Source organism: Crassostrea angulata, chromosome 8 (assembly GCF_025612915.1).
Source record: "Crassostrea angulata isolate pt1a10 chromosome 8, ASM2561291v2, whole genome shotgun sequence".
NCBI classification, from domain to species: Eukaryota; Metazoa; Mollusca; class Bivalvia; order Ostreida; family Ostreidae; genus Magallana; species Magallana angulata.
In genome coordinates, this window is record NC_069118.1 from 16283577 (window position 1) to 16306489 (window position 22913).

General features: G+C 31.9%; 1 protein-coding gene and 1 pseudogene across 1 annotated transcript in view; both read right to left on the reverse strand.

Annotated features, from left to right (window-relative positions):
- LOC128159109 (spermine synthase-like) overlaps window positions 1-22373 on the reverse strand; it is a 50423-nt gene extending 28050 nt beyond the window's left edge. The window contains exon 1 of the mRNA XM_052822162.1: window positions 22198-22373. The gene's annotated coding sequence lies outside the window, so the exon portion shown is untranslated. The remainder of the gene's footprint in view (window positions 1-22197) is intronic.
- Window positions 1655-21438, reverse strand: LOC128160717 (spermine synthase-like; annotated as a pseudogene).
- Window positions 22374-22913: the final 540 nt, after the last annotated feature.

Here is a 22913-nt window from a genome sequence, read left to right on the forward strand (position 1 = left end):
TTCAAATGATGATAGCAAGAATGGACACTCGAAAAATATAAATCATATAACGTTGCATGAAGTATGAAGTGAACAACAAATGTAAATCATTATTGATAATATTTCTACGATATAAAATGCAAATCACAGACAAAACATATAAGATATCCCCATCGGAAGGCTCATAAATTGCAAAGAGGTGGGTGGAAGTGCCCTCCATCAAGACTATTTTTTAAAAAAAATTCCAATTAAAAAGTTTTTCTATAAAGTATTAACGCTGATTTGGTTAAATCAACAAGTATTTTTCTTGCAGGTCAACAATTATTTTCTTCGTCATTATTTCCAGTAGTTTTAACACTAGAGATACACATGTAAAACATTTCTACCTCATTAAGATTAAATTTCGTTTTATTTAACAATCAATGATAATAAAAGAAAAACTCACCCTTGCTAAGTATTTTCCACCAATTTTTAAAATCTTCATTGAAAATTCCAATATAGTACAGCTTGTTTCAAACGGATATTCGAAGCCTAAAACCGATGAATAACGAATTCCATATAAATTATTTAATATCGAGAAGTCTACACAAGTCACTGAACAACTTTAGTATAATTCAAGGGTGGTTTCGTTGAATATACATCAATATACTGATTGTAAAACCTTTTGTGTTTACCAATCAAAACGGTTTTGCAAAATAATGCAAGCATTAACAAAGTCGCACTTAAACACGATTATAATGTTTATGACTCTAATTTTAGTTATTTGATAGTTTCATTAAGTGCTTGAATAGATGCAAAAGTATTTGCAATGAGTTTATCCCACACATAGCACACTTTCCATATTTTTACTAGCCCTTTCACTAAATTAATCATAATAACACAACATATTACATTTTCCCAATGTCTTTACATACATTTAGTCCAACCATCGAGGCTTATAAATAGTGTTTATTAAAACTATACGTAGAACCATATACATGTATCTTATGATGTTTCTTCTTCACTCACCGTATTTATCTTTGTCTACTGAAAATTCTGTGAGATCATTAATGACGTAATCATACTTGGTTCCTGACGTCAAAGCTTCTTTGAGCTCAAGAATACAATCACATATCTTGATTTGAAGCAAAATAAAAGCAAAAGAGGCTGTCATTATCTACCCCTCTATATAAGAAATCGCTAGAATAATTCCTAATAAAGATATAATTTGTCTACTGGAAAAGTCTTTCTCAGTTTTTTCTCTCTCTCAAAAAACACGTTTCTATTCATGACTACAGTTTTAAATATTATGAGAAAATGTATACATTCTTTCATCATCTACATTTATTTGTATAATCATTTAAAATAATTGCACCTGCCTTATAGTTTGCACCTTCCCATTTTTCAAGAGTATCCCCGCACACCTTTTTCATATGTTTACTGCAAGCTTTTATAACTTCTTCATCTATCTACAATAAAAGATTAAAATAATTTCAGATGCATTGATCACAACTAATTTAACTGTTTATGTTTTTTTTTCATTTTAGTGGATAGCAAATATATTATTTGTACTGATAATTTATGCTATGGTTTTCCTAACTCAAAAACAGTTTATAAATTAAAGTTCTTACTTTCATTGTAGTTTGACTCTTACTTCCGCCATGAGAACATAAGCTGGCGACATTTTTAGAATATCGTGTAGGATTCCCCCGTCTCCACCACCCAATATCAGAATGGTTTTATCTTTAAATTCATTTCTTCCTAATCCCAGCAGAGTTTCTGTGTAAACCAAGTCTCTTTCACCAAGCACTGAAAGAGTTTCAAACAATGCCTTAAATATTATTTTGAGACTGGCATTATCTGACTAACATATCATTTTTTTCTGAGTAGATTTTGCAAGTGTTAGGTTGATTTTAAAATCGTGTAATTTCTGCGCTATGACAAATAACCAAGATATCTACCATGAAGTCTTACTGATATCATTATCGAGAAGTAGAACATTTCCGAATTCTCTAGATTTTGCAATCTTGATATTCTGCCATTTGCTGTCCGCCTCGAACACGATCTCTTCATAGTCCGTTTCAAACAACCGTTCATCACCTGTCTGACCAAATGTCCATGTGATACCAGGTCCTCTTCTGATTGGGACACTTAAACTATAGGTATACAGAAATTAGGTAATTAGGCATTTCTGCGCTGTTAATTGATATTTTTTCTATAATTTTTTTTGCAAATAAAAAAATGAAGTATTCAATTATTACGTAGTATTTACTTTGCAAAAAAGAAGAAATATAGATTATGGTATATTACAGTAGTATTTATGAATAAACGTAAAGCCCTCTTCTGATTACTCTGAAAATAAAAAAGCATAGAAGTTGTTCGCCTGAGTAAAATTGTCTGCTGGATACTAGTATTCAAATCACTCATAATTCACTTACATTGTATAAATCACTTAAATTTTTTTTTTCAACATTTAAAAAGATATATTTTCTATTTTTTCAAATTATTGTTTCATGTCCTAAAGTAGGAATCAAACGGTCTTTATAAAAAGAATGCTAATATACACTAGTATCACCGTACCTTAATTTTTAATGGAGAGAACCAATAAATATTAATTGTGCCGTCTGCTTAATGTATGTTCATTATATATCAAGAACGAACGCCTCAATTTGCGGATGTAAAAGTGATAAACTTTAAAAATCAAGAGCAATATTTATACTAATATAGTATTGCAATACTGTAAAGTACTGTTAAATTGTATGCTATGGCAATGTATGTAATGTATACGCCAATAAACTACTACTACTACGAAAAGTGAAAAACCGTGATGACAAACACAGAAAAGATATTTTTACAGACTATTTGAATGTCAGACAAGCAAATTTAAAAATTACATGTATAAATCATAAGAAAAAAAAAGAAAAACCGAAAAGACAACCAACCACCAAAACAATCAAACAAAGAAACTATTAAAAAGCAAAATTAAGCGAAAACAGAAAAAAACAACAACTAACAAAAACATTATTTTATAATTTCTTTTAATCCAGCTTACATTTTGGCATTTTCAGTGATGAGATCAATGGTTATTAGGCCCATTTATGAATTAATGATGATCGGATGAATTATATATGTTTAAATTTGTCAGTAGATGGAACGTTTCTCCATTCATTTCCAGTTCTAGGTTTAAATGTTGTTTCCTTTTTTACAATTATCGGAGATTCGAGGAAGCTAATATGGGAATTGGCCTTATTTTTATGTATTCAATTTAGGCTTTGAACATTGAATGTAAATTGATTTTTCCTTTGAAAACATTTAATAGATTAGCCAGATTCATTAAAATGATTGAGGTTTTTATGATTGAATAAATTTTAATTTATAAGGAATTTAGGATTACATATAAAATCAATTTTAAGATATAAACATATTTTCATTAACAGGTGTCACAATGATTTAATGAATGTTGTAAATTTGCTTACCGACGGATAATCATAAAATGCCATAAAAAAAATTACCCTGTAATAATTTCATCTTAATGACAAGTATCTTATGACGTTTAAAGTATCTTTGAAATGAGCACAACATTGTATTCCACACATTTTTATTGCGTGCTTTTTTCAAATGTCAATAATCAAAGACTTGTCTGCTCTTCCAAAAAAAGGTTCCATATTGAGAGTAAAATTATCTTCAGGGATTATCATGGTTGAACAAAAGCTCTAAAGATCAAATTCCATGCATATTTTCTCAGAAATAAAGATGAAATAGAAAATGGAATGTGATGTTGAATGAAATGGATCTTTGAATTTTCAAACTGGTTTTTGGGGCGTTTCCTTTACAGGAAACAATGTGCTCTAATAAAGATCTTCAAAGAAAAGTCATTTTTGTGTATCCAAAAAACGTTATAGATAAATAGGAGTGAATGTCATATAGACAGATTCAGATTTAGGTTGATAAATTCTTTTCAAATGGTACAAAATTTAGAATAAATAATTTATAGATTTATATGATATCGATATATCGACTTTTGTTGCTGCTTATATTCGACGTTGAATCCTCAAAAGTAATTTGCTCATGTGATTAGTTGAATGAAATGTCATTTTCTTTATAATATCATAAGTTGTCATGTTATTTTTGTATTAATTTTTATGATGAGTTGCATTAAATATTGAATCATTTTTTTTTCATCAGATTTTGGGGTATCTTAGGGGGACTGTTTGCGGTTGGAATCATTCTTATTGCTGTGACCTACATCGTTTGTCGATTCAGGTCTCCTAATAGTTGCAGTAAGTAAAACAAGTTGTGATATTTTTTTTCTTAAATATAAAATTTGGTTACATATTAATATCGCAAATATTGTTTTTTCATCAATATTTCCTGAACATCACGGATTTAGTGAATGAGTCGATGCACAAAATAAAATGATCATCAAAGCAGACAAAGTGTCAAATATTTCAATGAATAGGATACTTTTCTGTGACATAAGTATTCTCAAAACTTTGTATTTTACAAATTAAATGAAATCTGGTCACCAAAAATATCAATCAAACAACCTAACATAACTCATATTACATATGAACTATTTCTTTTTTTAAACTCTATTTTTATACAATTTTCAGTGAAAGATTATTCAGATGAAGAAATATTTGATGCAAATTCAGTGACATCACAACATCGACGGTCCTCGTTATTTGTGACAAAGTACTTTATGCGAAGAGAAAGTATTTGGAGATTAAAGACTAGAAGAAAATCGCAACTAACTGTGAAAGTGCATGGGACAAATTTAGGTCATGCAAGTACAAGCAAGTTAGCCGTTCGGGTAGAAAATTTATCGAAAACAACCTTAGTGAACAATGGAGTGTTGAAATCTACAAATGGAGGGGGAGGAGGCTATAAAAATTCTCCTTCATCTCTACCGGAAGTGGTTGATTGAATTATTTTAGTGATACTGATTGATGGTTCTGCACCTTCGTAGTATCTACTCATACATGATTCTCAAATGATTATACATAAACCATGTTGTCTTATTTAGAAATACTAAGTACGTATAAAATTGTTAGAGAGAGAGAGAGAGAGAGAGAGAGTCTTTTGAAAGTGACAATACTAAAGGAACGAAAAAAAAATGGTACACTGCAACAACGGAGCTACTCATTTTTATATATCTGTGTAACTTTTCTTTCCTTATAAGGTAACAGTAACGATCTAAATTGGAAGATACGTTTACTAAAAAGTGGCAGCGTATCTGTTATCTAGTCATCATAATGTAGAATTCTTTATTCTTTTCATATACATGGGTGTCATATCATACCTGTTAATATATTTACAAGCATTGTAAAGGAAGTTGTAACATTTAACTCTCTTGGGATTCATGGTCTCAAAAACGCGGATTATACTGAATGATATGGACACGAGATACATTGTAACTTGTTTATTAATGTGAAATATGTACAATGAAACATTTCAGTGTCAAAATTGTTGTTTACTTACGATTTTTATCTCGGGAGCATCGTTTGATTTAAGAAAGAATTAGCTAAACCGAACAGAATATATACTTTATTTTGATAGATTTCAGAATAATAAAGACATTTTAAAATTTTAATTTTAGAATTATAGATATATTTATATATTTTTACTGCAATGTTATTTATTCACATCACATTATGGACTCCTCCTTCAGATAATCTTTTTTGGAACTTCATAAACACAGTATCTCAAGTTTATGTAAGGAACTTAATTTAGTCTATAGCTATATTTGTCAAACTCAAGACGTTACTCAATTCGGACGCATCAATCTTTTGTCAACATCTTAAAACTTGCTGTATAAGTTATTTTCACCAAACTTTATTTCCTCACACAATCTATACTCTGTCCCGAGTTTTTGCTTCCACCCTTTTTTTGCTTGATATTTCGATAATCATAGACACCATTGTGCTCAAACTACGTGAATCCACTAATATGAAAAATGTCCAGATTATCTGTTTCGAAACGCCCCCTCTAGTGCGTCAGGTTTCAATACACATCCCAAAAAAGAAAGTCTACGGGGATTTAGCATTGCATCAGCCATTATAAAGCCCAGATGATATCGCTGAAAAATTACGCGAGGTATCCCGAATACATCCGAATGGAGAAAAGATGAAAACATTTCCCATTATAAATCTCCGTAAGAATTTTTTTTTTTTATATGTTTTTTATTTTGACATTTTCAATTCACAATTGCATATAAACTAAATATGCAAAAAAGCCAAATTAATGCCAGTTATAATGTCTATGAAGCTCTCTACTTAAATTTTGAAATTCATGACCCCTTGGGTCAGGGATTCTGGCTTTAGGTTGGAGCCAATATGGCCATATAGTAAAAATGTATTGAATCTTAGAAAATTTTCATCTCTACTCCAATATATATTTGTTAAAAAACTAAAAGCATGGTCATGATGTACATGAAGCCCATTATTAAAACAGAGTGAGGGGTTGAAGCTCTAGGATGGGGCCAATATGCCGTATATTTAAATGTATTAAATCTTTAAAAATCGTCTTAACTCCCATATATATTTGTTAAAAACTAAATGCATGATTATAATCTCCATGAAGCCCTCAACCAAATTTTTGAAATCCATGGCCCCTTGATCAGGGGTTCAGGCTTTAAGGTGGGGCCAATAAGGCCATAAAGTAAAAATGTATTAAATCTTAGAAAATCTTCTTCTTTACTCCCATTTATATTTGTTAAAAACTAAATGTATGATTATAATGTTCATAAAGCCCTCTACCAAAATTGTGAAATTCATGACCCCTGTGTCAGGGGTTCGGGCTCTAGGGTGGGGCCAATATGGCCATATAGTAAAAATGGATTAAATCTTAAAAAATCTTCTTTACTCCAACACATGTGGACAAAAAACTGAATACATGGTTATGATGTCCGCTAACTCATCAACCAAATTTGTGAAATTCATGGCCCTTGGGTCAGGGGTTCAGGACGGGGGGCGGGGGGGGGGGTGGCGGCGCCGGCGCCGGCATTATAGTATTAATGCATATAATGTTAAAAATCTTCTCTATTCTCACACATCTGTATGAAAAACTGATTTCATAATGATGTTTACCAGGAAGTCCTGTACTAAACTTTAAAATTCCATGTCCCCTGGAGTATGGCTTTTGACTCTAGGGCAGGGCCAAAATAGATGTATTGGTGCTAATGCATATAATGTTCAAAAATTATTTCTTTCTCCCATACATCTGAAAGGAAAACTGAATTCATGATTTTGTAGACCAGATCTTTAAGTTTTTCACCAAACTTAGAGGTTTCATAGTTCTTTTTAAACGCTTTCAGGCAGGGAGGTGGTCGTCATTACAGATTTATAATTTTTCTACTCCAGAATGAAAACTAATTAAATGCATATATAAGACTCCTCGACAAGTTTGTGTATGGGTTATATGCTACTCAAGTCACCGTTAAGGCCAATTGCCCTCTTGTTCTTGAATACGTGCTGATCTTATACTGTCATCTTGTCATATGGTCTTTTTTTAAATATTTGATTTATATAAAAAAAAACATTAAGAACTTTTCACTTCAGTAGTTTAAATTGCAAAAACGTACCATGAAATTAACTGTACAACTCCTGGTTTACATCATAAAAAAATCTTTACATTGTTTTAGTTATGCTATTATCTTAAACTATAGAAGGATACGTTTCTAGGAAAGAAGGAACGTGAACATCAGTCCTTGTAAAGTCATAGCCAAGGGTTCTAACATCCTCCTCAAATCGGTTGATGTCGTACCTTGCACTTAGACAGTCCCCCTATATTGATATAGGATTAACATATAACCAGAACAGAATGCAATATGTTGTAATATCAACATTTTTCAGTGTCTTAGTGATAACACTAAGAATCGATTTTGAAATATATAGTTCTATAAATTCAAATGACGTATTCTTGGCGCGCAAGTGGGGTTTGAAAAATTCAAAATCACATAAATATGTCAATATTCTAATATCTAATCGTACAATTGCTGAAAATCATATAAATATAAGTAATAAGGAATCATTCTATGAATATATGAGGTGATAAAAAGATGATTAAATCTATCATTAAGCCCTTTGGTCTTAATTTGATTTGACCATGCCCCGACCAAAATTATCCCTCATTATATTTCTGAAAAAGGATTCCTTATTCCTTAATTCAAGGCATATTTCCAATGATCTTTAAAAATCATTGCAAGAGACTAACCATGATATGTTGCTGCTAAGCCTTTTTATAGTAACTTTTAAGGGTATACATTTTATCCAATATAATTGAAAAAATCAATCTCTTATAAATAACATTTAAAGAAAAAAATGATATTTCAAACAAGGTGACGTCATAATAGACAGTCAGCCAAGGCAAGAACATGTTGATTTTCTTACGGGCGGCGGAATATCACCAAAGACCGTGTGAAGCTGAGGATATTATGGAAATGAACTTTGCACAAAATTGAATTCGTGAATTCTTTGTTGCTGAGAAAATTACGGCGATCAGTTTTCAATTATATTCGTTAATTTTGGTGTGTTTTTATCATATAACAAATAACTGTTCGCGACTTATAAACAAGGTGACGACATAATAGACAGTCAGTCAAGACCAGTAAACAACGGACGCGCAATGCGACGTGTTGCTATCATAACGGATATAGGGATTTGCGAATAACTGTGAAGTAAAATCAGGTAGAACATCTGTATGTTAATATTTTTACGCTTCGCGTCGGGCAATGTTTCGTCCCTTGGGAGCTAATATAATCAATGTTGCCCTCAACCCCAGTCAATATTTGTAGAATATAAATAATCAGAACTGCATATTTTGCACTGATAACAAATGATGCTGATGGCAATATCTTACATTCCCATTATTATTGTCAATCATGTTAAAGAATAATAGTCACGATTTTAAAAATGTTAGATTTTATTCTTTTAATTATAATAATTTCTTTGCTTACAATGTAAATTCAAGGTTATCCTAATTTGAATTTCAGTTCTTCAGTACCAAGTAGGATCCTTGATTATTCATTATAGGATACATGTAAATAAACAAGTATGTTGTATTATTTTGATGAAACGTGATATTATGATATATATATATATATATATATATATATATATATATATATATATATATATATATATATATATATATATTAGAATTTGTTTACAAAAAGTGATACTAATATTATTTCTAAATTCATTATGAAAACATATAGTGTTTGTAATTGTATTTATTTAAGTATTGTATTATGTATTCATCGAATTTTAATTTTAAAAAAAACCTACATACACATACATTACACATTATAAATAAGTGGAAATTGTATTTTGTGTGTAAAATCTGATTTCAATTTTTTTTAACTTAAATAATAGATGTCAGAGTAATTCAACTTGTTAAACATTAAACATAGGAAAATTAAAACTTAAGTAAAAAATAATCTGCTCATTCGATGACTATGAAAAATCATAATGCGATCAAACATAATTGAATTTGAATAATGATTTACTTTGGACAAATCTTTATGTATTTAAAGTTTACTTATTTGTCACGTTCATTATTAAAAGATCTTACCCTTGCTAAATATTTTCCACCGCTTTTCAAAATCTTCATGGAAAGCTCTAACACCTTAGAACTTGTTTTAAACTGATGTTCAAAGCCTGAAAATATTGAAGAATAGTTTGCATGTTCAGTTCTAAAAATAACAGACAAATTGTTTCCACATGGTTTCCATTTGTTTCTAATATTTTGCAAAATACAACCGGCTTTTTTCAAATTTAACTATTCTATCTCAAAAAAAAGATTGATCACGCCACCTGTCGTTACAGTTATTTAGTGTTCTCGTATAATGAATTATATACCCCATACTTTAATTAGGGTTTTATTGGGTAGAAGATAATTATATTTTCTCATTACAAGAAAAATGAATAAATGCAGGTGCCTGTGGTAAAGACAGAAAGATCATCACTATTATAATAACTTTACGTCTTCAGATGTTACTGTAAAAGATGACAATTAAACATGAACTATTAAGTTTATTGAGATTCGCACAGTTATTTCATCATTGAAACTGGTACAATGTCTATGTACATTATTAATAATCTTAATAAATTACAGGTTTTACTCACTGTGTTTTTCGCTGTCCAAAATATCTTCCGTGAGGTCGTTGATGACATAATCATATGCTGTTCCCGTATTAAGGGCCTCCTTGAGCTCAAGCACACAATCACATATTTTTATCTGTAATAAGTAAAAATTCCATAAAAATAAACCCGTGAGTTTGTATGAACTCATCTTTCACCAAACTTGTCGCTTCTGGTTAAAACACACACACACACACACACACATGCGCACGCCAAAGTACCCACTTACAGCAGATGCAGCAGCATCAATAAACAATTAAAAAATTAATTATAGGAAAGACCAGTACAATCTTCACTCGGAAAAAAATAATTTGCAACAAGGTAGATTGGCTTTATAAAATACATGCATTCATTTTGTTTCCAGTATGTTTGTTTTTTCTCATCATTTTTCACTGTATGTATTTGAGACACATCGCTTTCATTATGACTATCACTTTAAATAATCAAAGTACTGAAGTACTGACGGGAGTTGATTTTATCGATTATCATTTATTTAAAAATCAACTTATCTTGCGTGGCAAGTAGTTTCTAGTCTGTATTTAAATTACGCACTTTTTTATAATATGAATTTTAATTAGACTTTTCAGACAAGAATTTAAAGAAAGCCCATGTGAATCATGTTGTGTAATATTTAAAGATAGATTTCAACTACTAGTATGTATTAGTTATGGAAACAATTCTAAAAATTGTTGTATGGATCCAAGCACTATTGATATCGAACTCTAATCTCGTTTAACTAAACGCTCGGCTGTCTCCGTTAATATCCGAAAAGCAAAAGAGCCTCCTCTCTGCTTGTCGCAGATTTACGGAGACAGCCGAGCGTCTGGTTGAACGAGACTATATTAACTCTGGCGTAGGAATACATGAGACTACAAAAATATCTAAATTGTTCGTAGTATATTAAATTTGACTATTTTCAAAGTGTTTATAGATAAGTTTCCTTGAAAAACAATGCTTCAGCATACATTACATCGAATTGTTTCTATTATATTCAAGAACTAAGACTTGTCAGCGGTGTTGATTTGTGATTAGGTCCAAACACTGTTTCACTTTCGGTTTGCCAGAGTGACTGCATAGGAGAGTTGATTAAAACCAACTCCCAAAAAAATGACGGACATGAGGTTTGTATCCGTAATATTGTGCATAGACTTCTTCTTGCGTTTCATATACCTTAAAGTTTGCGCCATCTAGTTTTTCGAGAGTTTTTTCCACAAACACGTTTCATATGTTTATTGCAAGCTTTGATAACTTCATCGTCTATCTACAATCAATTTACAAAATTGGCTAAATGCCGTTCACATTTTCATTGCATTCAAAATTTTGGATTTTATCTCATAACGTTTATCATGTAAATTATGCGTTACCTTTCTTTATCACATTGTAAAATTATTATAAAAACCTTACTTCCGCCATTAGAACATAAGCGGGTGACATTTTGAGAAGCTCGTGAAGGACCCCGCCGTCTCCACCACCCAATATCAGTACGGTTTTATCCTTGAATTCATTTCTTCCCATTCCCAGTAGAGTTTCTGTGTAAACCAAGTCACTTTCACCAAGCACTGAAAGAGAGGCACGACACTTAGTTATTTTGCTAGGAAAGTTACTGTATAGCAATTAGTATAGTACAGCAATTCTTAAAACAAGAGGCCAACGGGCCACATCGCTCACCTGAGGACCAATAGGTATGATAAAATCAGCTTAATGGAGTCATAATACAAACTATCTGGACAATGCACAATGATACATGTAGATCCTGCATTAATAAAATCCATTTTTCCCTGGATATTCTTATGTTTATAATCATTAGTCCCTTTTCTAACAGGATGATTTTATAGTCATATTATATGTTGAGTATTGCAGTTCTCAAAAAGATCCTTAACAATAGTTTATATATGGGATATCAACGTACATCAAACTCTGAACCTTCTCGTGAGGCCAAAGAACTGTCCTGGGGCCAAAGTCTTAACAATTATAAAGAATCATCTGGCTGATTAGTTTCTGAGAAGATTTTTAAAGATTTACCCTATATATCCCTTTCATAAACTTTGACACCCCATTGTGGCCCCACCCTACCCCTGGGGATAATGATTTTCACAACTTTGAATCTACACTACCTGAGGATGCTTTCACACAAGTTTCAGCATTCCTGGCTAATTAGTTTTCGAGAAAAAGATTTTTAAATATTTACTCTGTTTATTCCTATGTAAAACATCGACCTCCCATTGTGGTCCAAACCTACCCCCAGGGGTCATGATTTTCACAACTTTGAATCTACACTACCTGAGGATGGTTCCACACAAGTTTCGGCTTTCCTGGCTAATTAGTTTCAGAGAAGATTTTTAAAGATTTACTCTATATAATCATATGTTAAACTTCGACCCACCATTGTGGCCCCCAACAACCTACAGGGGTTATTATTTTCACAACTTTGAATCTACACTACCTGAGAATGCTTCCACACAAGTTTCAGCTTTGTCGGCTGATTAGTTTCTGAGAAGAACATTTTTAAAGATTTACTCTATATATTCCTATGTTAAACTTCGATCCCCTATTGTTGCCCCATCCTACAACTGGGGGTCATGATTTTCACAACTTTGAATCTACACTACCTGAGGATGGTTCCACACAAGTGTCAGCTTTCCTGGTCGATTGATTTCTGAGAAGAAGATTTTTAAAGATTTAACCTATATATTCCTATGTAAAACTTCGACCCACCATTGTGGCCCCACCCTACCCCCGGGGGTCATGATTTTCACAACTTTGAATTTACACTACCTGAGGATGATTTCACACAAGTTTCAGCTTTCCTGGCTGATTAGTTTCTGAGAAGAAGATTTTTAAAGATTTACTGTATATATTCCTATGTAAAACATCGAAAAACCATTGTGGCCCCATCCTACAACTGGGGGTCATGATTTTCACAACTTTGAATCTACACTACCTGAGGATGGTTCCACACAAGTGTCAGCTTTCCTGGTCGATTGATTTCTGAGAAGAAAATTTTTAAAGATTTACTTTATGTATTCATATGTTAAGTTTCGATCCCCCATTGTGGCCCCATCCTACCCCCGGGGGTCATGATTTTCACAACTTTGAATCTACACTACCTGAGGATGGTTCCACACAAGTTTCAGCTTTCCTGGCTAATTAATTTCTGAGAAGAAGATTTTTAAAGATTTACTCTATATATTCATTTGTTAAACTTTTACCCCCCATTGTGGCCCAACCCTCAGGTGAGGTAAAAAGGTTAAGTTTACAATACAATAAGTTGTTAAAGTTGGTTTCTGGAAGAACAGACTTTTAAAATTTTCTTAATAAATATTGACAAATTTTTTACTTTTTTAATCTTTAGTTTTTTACGATCTGTGTACAAACATAGAATTGTGAGCAAATCTCTGTATCTTGCTTATAATTCGAAGCTTAACACTCAAATATCGTTAGTAGATAAAAATTGTAAACAATTAAACACAAGAAACATGCACAACATGACTGTATAACAAATAAAGAACACTATTTAACTTATCGAAATGAATCATATATATACATGTATAAGCCTACATATTTCCGTCAGCGATATCAAACTCTATTTAAACTGAATAAACTCGAGAAAATGCCGAGCATATCAACAAAACCTATTGCAGTAATCTACCATTACGCAAAAGATAATGCCGAATTACCGATAGAATGAATTGTATGTCAGTACCCCTACATCAGATTTTGCTTAATTTGCGCAGGTAAACAGTTAACTGTGTGATTTACCGAAGTCTCTGTTTGATTTGATACGTAAAAATCACGAAATACAGACGATAGTTTCCAGGTTACAAAGCATAAATAATGAAAACGAAACGAAGATCAGAAAAAGCTAATACCAACGTCATGTGTGAAAACTGTCAACTGTAAACAGATAGTCATGGTATGACCTTGAATTGCTAGTATTACATAATGGTCACTATGATATTAATGTGTACCTAAAAACTGCGCACTGAATGGTGTTAATGATAATTAACGGAATGAACTCTGTGAATCTTGTAGCACTGCGTATATTCCTAAATGATGTTATCAAACCAGGTGTATAATACGGGCATAATAATATCCAAATTGAGAGTTTAAAAACAAGTGTCAAATTTGGCGATTCTGTGTCTGCAACGATAGCTCTGGTACTCTATATTGAGTCATGTATTGTGTATTTTATATATTAACCTTTGTTACCTTTTTATGCCATGTATGAATGAACGTATTATGAGTAAGTGATGCCTCATACAAGGTGGGGGACTCCGAGACCCAGGACTCGGAGACTCACATCCTGCATCCAAACTCTTTGAATGGCAGTTTTGACGGTTTTGTTACTTTATTTAGGAATAAACTATTAATCTTAATTTTGAACACTAAATGTTCACTCATGATCGTCGTAAATGGGCCGAACTAGTCAGAACTGTCCATCATAAGTAAAATGTTACATATACCCATGTAAAATGATGTTGAACAGATACCGCTTAGAAAGATTCTTAGACTCTTGATTTGGGCTGCTACTAATTGTTGTAACTATACGATCACGCTTAAATAAAACCGCTTGAGAAAGAATTACTGTACCTGTCATCACTAAGTTTGAGCTGACCCTCAATTGGATCCGTAAGACAGAAGGCTTACACAACGCATTGAAATATTTAGCCTCAATTTACTTTTTTCGATTTACCAAATTGGCACCAATATATTTTGCATGTTTCAAATTTTCCCTTCATACGCGAACTGTTGCACAACAAGCAAATTCATCATAGTCAGATCGACCCTTTTCGTATAATGTCATGGCTGCTTTAAACAAAAAACCTCGTTTCAGAAGTATGGAATACGAGTCTTGGTAAAATGGGTATGCAAACCCGGGCCGTGGCAAAATTAAAGCCGGGGCAAATCGGCAATCGTCAATTCCAAATACGCATTATTTTGCAGCAATATTCACAGCGAATACAAATATACAAGTCCATCAAATATCCTGAAATTTTAATGAGATTGGCAGATTAATAACTGCCAATCTTTTGTTTTGCCCAGGCCAAGTCTTGCCTACCCATTTTACCGGATGCCGATCCCGAGGCTATTAAACTGATTGAAACACGCCTTTCCTATATTATTATTTTTGTAATAACTCAGATTTGAACCAGAATTACCCCTTAATTTTTGCAATTTATATTTTCCTTCCCATAAGGATAATTTATGCTAAACTACGTTGAATTTGCCTCGGTGGTTCTTGAGAAGAAGATTTTTAAAAATGCACCCCCCTTTTTCTACAGTTTCAAGGTTTTCTCCGCTTTGAAAACAGATCGGACTTTTATTTCTGCAATTTATATTCGCCCTCCCATAAGGATGCTTTGTGCCAAATTTGGTTGAAATTGGATAAGCGGTTTTAGAGAAGAAGTTAAAAATGTAAAAAGTTTACAGACGGACAGACGGACGGACGAACAGACGGACAGACGAACAGACGGACGACGGACAAAATGTGAACAGAATAGCTCACTTGAGCTTTCAGCTCAGGTGAGCTAATGACGTAAAAACATTTGCATGCATATTTAATTAACGTTAAACCGTATTGATCTTTTGGGTATCTTAATTTATTATTTATTCTTTTGTAATTACGTTTCATGGAAATGTTGATCAATTTATAAAATACAATTATGAATTCGATACATATTTATTGACATATCTACAAAAATATCGAATGTGTTTAATATTTTCATCGCTTATAAAACAGTGAAAGCAAATTTTCAACACAAAACAATACCAAACAATTTACAACTGTAATGAACTGAAATATTTTAAATAAGTTTTTGAAAGTATAATGCGCTTTTGGTAACGTATGTGTCCTGCTTTCTTTGTATAAACATTGCATTGCCTACTTACTAACTACATCATCGAGAAGCAGAACGTTTCCGAATTCTCTTGATTTTGCGATCTTGATATTCTGCCATTTACTGTTCGTTTCGAACACGATCTCTTCATAGTCCCTTTCTTGTAAACGGTTATCACCCGAATATGCGTATCTCCATGTGACATGAGGCCCTCTTCTTATTGGACATAATAGACTGTAGAATAATTTGAAAGGATAAAAAACCATTTCTAATTATATCTAAATAGAGACCTTTCCCTTCAACCCCTTCACTAACTATATTTCAATACTAAAGTGATAATACTTGCATACCTGTTACTAGCTTTAATAAACTTCCCAAGATGGTTTACAACTTTCTTTTCTACTTCTGAAATATACTAAAACCAAAATAATGTGCATACAATTATTAACAGTTTACAAAGGTGTTTCGTACGGAAGCCCGTTGGTGCCACGTAGGAAAAATATTTTATCTGGCGGCCGCCAGATAATTATTTTGCGGCCGCCACTTATTATCTGGCGGCCGCCACATAATTTTCTGGCGGCTGCCACATAATTATTTGGCGGCCGCTAGATAAAACCTAGCTTCCTGATGCGCGCGCATGTTTTAATGGGAGCTTTTAGGGAGTTGTGGATACACTCTAATTTATTAGTTTTATTAATTATTTCTGAAACTTGACATTAAATATCAATTGCAGAGCTTAGGGTTTTGAAAAACTGGTTGAGTTGAATGTATAGAAGACTTTGTTAGATAATTATATGGCGGCCGCCAGAAAATTACGTGGCGGCCGCCAGATAAAACATTTTTCCTATGTGGCACCAACGGGCTTCCGTAGTTTTGCAATATCTGTCGAAAAAATCATTGTTGTGTATTGTAAGTCTGTTATTTTATTTAAAAACATTAAACTTAAATTCACTTTGATTAACAAACCAAGAAATACAAATTTATCTTTTTACCTTTTTTATTACCTGTCGGTTATATGATATGAAAACGAAAAGTTGACGTGCATTTCCACAGAGCTATAATGAATGTCAAGTTCTACCAAATATTTTGTATGCCCTAGAACGTTTTACTCAAAGTGGTGTATTTTAGTCATTAAAAAAGGATTTTTTTGCATCACACATTGAGTATGTTCATCTTATTAGCTGTAACTAAAACCATGCATATATTTAGTAAAAAAAAAATCTGCTATCAAAATACATATAACAATAATATTTGTTGTATTTTGATATTTAATTATTACCATTTAATTTTAATTTTTTTCACTCAAAATTTTGCATTGGTATCCATAATTTTTTTAAACACGTTTTTTTTTTTTTATAAATGAGATATTAGGATGTTCTAAAATATCTGATACTGTTTTGAATGTCTATTACAATTTTAAGGAAGAAATTTAGATTAAGTGAAACATACCGTATAATTATACAAGGGGTACAGTTTTATATTATATAGGTTAAGTGCAGTTTGTGTGCTTATCATAGAAGAGCTGGGAATTTAAATATTATCATCAAAATAGCAGAATTACCTCCTTTGGTTTACCTGACTTTTTTCCTTTTGCAGGAACACAATATATAGTTTTTTTTGACAAATTGCCATCGCACCCTGTTTTACACTTCTGTTTGGTTCCTCTTCACATTTAATTCATTTAGCAGCTCTAATAATTAAGATTTTATGGATTTATGTAATCACTTGATCATTTCATAACATTAAATGAAAGACTTCCAACCATTGGTTTACGCCATGGTAATGAGTAGCACAGCAGTAAATCATCATCTGGGCTCAGCTTTAAAGGAAATGAAACTTTCTTCAATTTTGTTTCAAACCACACAACCATTCTTGATGTGTTAAGAATACATTTTTCATACTTTGATCTACTATCATTCACAATTATGTTATTTTGTATATCATTGAACACACTTTTTGCTAACATATTCAGCAGATTCAGATGATCAGTTCAAAAACCTGGACAAAACAGAGATCTTGATTTTCCTTGAATGTTGTCCATAGTTGTCCTTAGTTCTTTTTTTCACTATATATGCCTGAATGATGAGATCTTTAATTCTTTGCTACCCTTCTACTCCAAAAAATTATGTGTCTGCAAAATCCAGTTCATCATAGAACAGATCACAATTCCAAGTGAACTAGTAGCTCGATTTTGTAGCCATTTGGTAAAGATAGGGCACCATGAGAAACTCAATACCAATTTTATGACGTCTTTTCTTTCTTTTTTTAGTAGATTTTTTCCCGTACATTACAAATGTTATAAAATTTTAGTTACTGAAGATTAGAAGGAAATCATATTTAAGAGTTGAACTTATCGGAGAAGAGTCTTATGAAGTTTTTAAATAGTATCAGAATTTATGGATCACCCTGTACACGTCCACTAAAACGTTATGGGCTGATGTAAACAAATTTGTCCATATTTCTATAAATCAAATTGTTTGGAACGTTTTTTTTTTACGCTTGCGTCAATTATTTCCTTGTTGAGCATTTGGATGGATAATGAAGAGGAAAACAGTCGCTGGGATACATAGAAATACCTCGTAAGAGAAGGGTTCAGACAGCGGTTTCAATTGATCAACATTGTCCACGACAAAAGTGATGTCCACAGTCAGATAGGCAAAGTGATACAGATGAATAACCACGTGACTAAAAGTATAAAAATAATTGTATGTTTGAACGCAGAATATGAAACTGGTCGCTTGTTGTATGTTACACATACACTATTCAGAATTAGACTTACAACGGGCTGTAAGATATTCAGCTTTGCTTCATAGCAAATTTATCATAATGACTAAAAAAATAAATAAATGAAACGAAACAATTGCATTACTACTGATGAAACATCCAAAAAATCGTCGGCCGTCTTGAGTATAAATGTTCTAACCTAACTATCATCGACAAACCTTCCATTATCAGAAGTGGCTGTTATCAATTTGTCTCCCCTCTCGCCACAGTCGAACACTTCCTGAAGTTTGGAATTGCCTTCGAAACAAACGTTTGGTAGCGATTGGTACAGTTCATGGGCCTCTACAAGGAATAAACGGTATTGTGTGTTAGGTTTCATAGCATTCTGACAATAACATGCATATTTTTTCTTTTTTGAATGAATGGTTTCTATAGGATCAAAATATTTCTTTAAAAAGTAATTATTGAATCGAACAAAGTATCCTATACTGCAGATTATTAATTGTTAATTAATAACTTGAATTTATTGTTACTTAACGAACATTTATCACATTTAAACACATATGAATGCAATTAAAAGTTAGAGAATAACTTTTAAGATGCATGAGTATTTATTTTTCCTTTGCAAAATAGGGAAATAAAGTATTTGTAAAACAAATGCTTGTACATAAATAGTAAAAATTCCTGGTAAAAATTGTTTTTTAAACAATGAAATTGAATTTAGAACAGTCTAAACATTTATGCCATTTTATGAAAATAGAATTTCACAAACGATAAACTTAAACCATTTTGGTTTCTCTCCATCTTATCAAAATGGATAACAAAGATCAATGATATTACATTCGTACTATGGAATGTTTATCATAGAGATAAACTATAGTAGTCCCTCTCTCTTTTCTCACCTTTGGAATTGAATGTCTTCTGATCGAGTATAAACTCATCATAACTGTTGCTGTACCCTTAGTGAATGCTGTCTCTCTGTCAACTAAGTTAAACAGATGCAAGTTATTGTAAATTACAATAAATAAACGAAAACAACAACAATATTTTCAAATTTTATACAATATCTATGTTAACCACAACGATAGGGATGTAAAGGAACGAGAAATACAAATGGAAATTATTTGACATGATTTAATCAACCCTTCATTTATACAGCCCTATATTCATATCAAAAACTAAATAGTTTTTCCTCCACATAAGCAAACACTATTGTATATTACTATCAAAATCTCATACGACAACAAAACTAAATGAAAGAAATGAAAGCAAAACATAACTGACAATTATACATTACTTAACTGAATGGATTGGAAACGATTGAAATTACATGTTTCTTTTTTTTATTCGGCAACTTTTTTAGGTTTGTGAATCATGATTTAAGCCTGTGAGTATAGAATTTTAAATCGAACACGTTATAACGTCGTTCGGCACTTTAATTTTATTACAAATTATTACAATTTGACAAGTGTTTTTTTACGACTATAAATTCATGCTCTATAACTAAAAATATAACTAAAGATTATATTTCAATTCAAAATTTTTTATGCAAAACTAACTATGAAACAGCCAGAGCCAATTTTTACATTGTGTTGAATATTTTTTCTTTCTTTTACATTGAATACTGTATAGTGTTTTAACAAATTTCGTTGAACATTGATTCTCGTGGATTTTGTTATTGAGTTGCTTTAAGTTAAAATATATAATGACATTTTGTATCAGTAAGATCGTATATATGATGCTGTATTGTTCTTTAATCCACGAAAATAACTGCCAATGGATAACAAGGTAACTACAGCAAATCTTTTGTGCACGCAAATTTAAGCGATATGGTAAATTTAACAATAAAACTATTCAAAATCCCATTATGTTTTTACTTGCAATCTTTTAAATGAACTATTATACATTAACATTTCATGATAATTCAAATATAAAGCGTTTTATGTGTGTTTTATTGAAAACGAATTTGTATTATTTACAATACTTGCTAAATTATACATTATTAATATACATTAAAGGAGATATTGATAATAGATGCGAGATGTCATTTGTTTAACTTTAATCAGTAAGTGCTTCTCACCAATCAATACAAAACAAAATGGACAAAAAATAATTCCATACAAATATCGGGACAAAAACTTAAATTATCTAAATTGTCTCTAGATAAATGATTTTCACAAACAAAAGGTTCCTTGATGTGGTCAAGTGCAACTGTCATTTCCTTATTATCCCTCCTCCTACGAAACCATAAGCTATTAAATGAGATCACGAACATGTAGTGTCCGTACATTGTCGCATACTCCGGTACCTTATAATATAAGGAATGAATACGTAAATGCAATATTTACGAACCCTAACGTTTAATACAAGCAAATTTGTAAATTCGGTGTTTTGTTATGTATTTTTTTTCTTCGTCTAGTACAAAAGGTATAAATTTCGGTCGATCAATCTTGCCAGCAGACTCTAATCTCTGCGAATACCTTACGTAATAAAGATTCTTCTATTTGATTATGAAAGGCCCCAATAAAGAGCGGAGTGCCCCAGGAAAATTTCTTAAGGGCTAACCCAAACCTGGTACACCTTACCGTGAGGGTTCATTTTATACGTTTAAATAGGGAGGGATCAGGGCAACACTGGATAAAGATCAATTAAAGTGGGGTACATAATGGTTTGACTAGGGCAAGACCTCTCCTGTCAATTCCCAACTCCAAGATAGTTGCACCAGCACCTACATCCCTAGCAGAGTTACCAGAAGATGCTTTGGCTCCGAAGAGCATCACTTTCGAAGACCTTCTAGATGAGGATTTCAGTTTTTGATGAACTCTTAACGGAACTAAGGGAGACAAATCAGCATCTTGCCATGATATATACGTGCCTGCCAGAGAGGAATTCCAGTATACGAGAATAGGGTGTAATGTTAGGGAGGATAATGGAGTCATGTAACAGGAGAGACGAAGTAAAGAAAAGAGAGGAAGTAGGTAGGAAGAAGGAAAGGAGACTATGTCAGAGAAGAGAAAAGCAGAGGATTACAGGAAGAGACAAAGGAGAGAGAGAGAGAAGATTATGTTAGAGGGTATCATCAGTGGCAGCCAAGACGGAGTCCAAGAAAAAGCAAGTTGTTTGAAGTAGATAGAGGAAAGACATTGATCGTATTAGTATGCATAAATGTTTCCAGTGAATTTGCATTGTCAATTTTTGTCATGTTGTACATTTTATTTATTGTTAATATTTAATCAGGTTTGCAGGTGTAAATTAATTATTTTTAACTGATGTAGATAATCGTGGGGACATGAATCTTTTTAAGGGGGAGTAATGTAATGTTTCAGATTTTTATCTGCTTTTTATATGACACCCTTGTAATGGGATTTTTAACACATCTATGTGTATTAACTTGTGTACACTTTTAAAGCATCATTATTGTCTAGAGCATCTAATAATTTTACGCATACTTAAGGTACCATATATATTCTTTTTCTCAGGTTCATGTTACTGTAAAATACATGTTGTGATATTGTGCAACTTTCACTTTCACATACCTGTATGTATCTTTGTTGACTGTTAACTAAAGAATTCCTATATCGTATCTAATTGACAAGTGTTATGGCATATTTCGACCGTTATGTATTGCATTTTCTCGCTTCTTTATTGTCATCTTCCTTTTCGATCGTTTATTAATATGGCATTGTGGAATATATGTGCACTTCCGGGTTGTTTTTTTTCTTTCTTGATCCGCCGTTCAGATCTTTTCACCCTCCGATATTGTACAGGCGAAGAAAATGACTCATTTTAAGGTAATTAATAAAATGATATTTGTTGTGTGAATGAAAGCTATGTAATATAATGGTTATATATATATATATATATAAATATATATATATATTTTTATATACATATATATATATATATATATATATATAAAGTTAAGATTTCTTACGGGTGTATATAAAAGGTCTTCTTATATTTTGGGTTAAAGGTCATATGAAACAATATCTTAACCATATTAAGTTATATACAGGAATGAGTTCATAAGTGCCTATTCAATAAGACTGGTATTGTGTTTTTGGATATTTTATACAAAATATCCGCGCCTCACTCGATCAAAATCACTCAGTCGGAAAAAAAACAACATCAACTTTCGAGGCTTAACTCCCTTGCTTCTAACACTCTGTAGTGAATACAAATATCCATGTCTGTTTTCTGTAGATTAAAAGGAAAAAATGTCATTTTACATTAAATCTTATATAAAATTATA